The sequence below is a fragment of the Macrotis lagotis genome, chromosome 5, assembly GCF_037893015.1.
Source record: "Macrotis lagotis isolate mMagLag1 chromosome 5, bilby.v1.9.chrom.fasta, whole genome shotgun sequence".
In the NCBI taxonomy this organism is placed as follows: domain Eukaryota; kingdom Metazoa; phylum Chordata; class Mammalia; order Peramelemorphia; family Peramelidae; genus Macrotis; species Macrotis lagotis.
In genome coordinates, this window is record NC_133662.1 from 260,549,194 (window position 1) to 260,550,330 (window position 1,137).

Consider the following 1,137-nt stretch of genomic DNA (forward strand, 5'->3'; position numbering starts at 1 on the left):
CAAAGATCAGTATCAGAAGGATCAACATATTGGAACGTAGCAGCAAGAGATGGGCATGGGGAAGAAGAGAGTGCGATTGGGAGTCCAGACTCGTCTCTGCTCCAGGACTGGCAGCTGCCAGAGTGGGGTGCCTCCCCGGGGCCCCACAAACACCCGGGGATACTCAGAAACGGTGCTCATGACACAGATGCCATGACGGCCCCTTGGGCCTGAGTATCCTAATGAGTGGCGAGGACTGCAGGGCCCAGTGCGGGATAGTGGCATGTGGAGAGTAGGGAGCCCCACACAGTCCTGCGGGTCCTGGGCCTCCAAGGCACTGGCCAGTAGAGGCTGCGGGGCGCCTCTGGCCCTGCATCTGCCACGGGGGCAAGATGAAGATCTGGGGCTCCAAGCACATGTTTGGCCACCCATGGGACACTGTCATCAAAGCTTCTATGAGAAAATATCCAAATCCAATGAACCCTTGTGTAGTAGGAGTGGATGTGTTAAATAGGAGCCTTGATAATAGAGGCCGGTTACATAGCCATCATCTTCTCAGCACTGAGTGGGGACTCCCAACTCTTGTGAAAGTGATCACACTCACAAATTTGGTGTTGGTGAATGAGAGGTTGGTGTACATACCTCATCCTGATAATCCTGAAATGACAGTACTGACACATGAAGCAGTCATCACTGTGAAGGGATTTAGCTTAGGCAGCTACTTGGAAAGCCTAATGGCAAATACCATATCATCCAATGCAAGGAAGGGTCGAGATGCCTTGGAATGGGTGATCAATAGACTTAATACAGAATTTGAGGAACTGGCAGCACCACCTCGACAGAGCATGCAACTTAAGCAGCAACAGCAGCAGCCTCAAGATGCCAAAGCACTGTGAAATATGCAGAAGCCTAGATGGGGCGAGGGGTTGCTTTTCCCTACCTTGTACCATCTCGGACTGATAAGCAGTTTGGGCTCTACTTGGTTCTTCAGACCATCAACTATTAATACACTCCTAGAAATGATTATGAGTTGAATTAGGAAATTAATCATAAAGGCAACAATTAACCATCTGATGGCTTTTGGTGGGAGTTACAGGAAGGGTCATTTTATTTTCTGAGGAAAATTAACCTTTTCACCAAGTGAGTAAATGTAAATCT

General features: G+C 48.9%; 1 pseudogene; it reads left to right on the forward strand.

Moving 5' to 3' along the window:
• The first annotated feature begins 371 nt into the window (after positions 1 to 371).
• LOC141489539 (PRELI domain containing protein 3A pseudogene) lies at positions 372 to 875 on the forward strand (annotated as a pseudogene).
• The last annotated feature ends 262 nt before the right edge of the window (positions 876 to 1,137 follow it).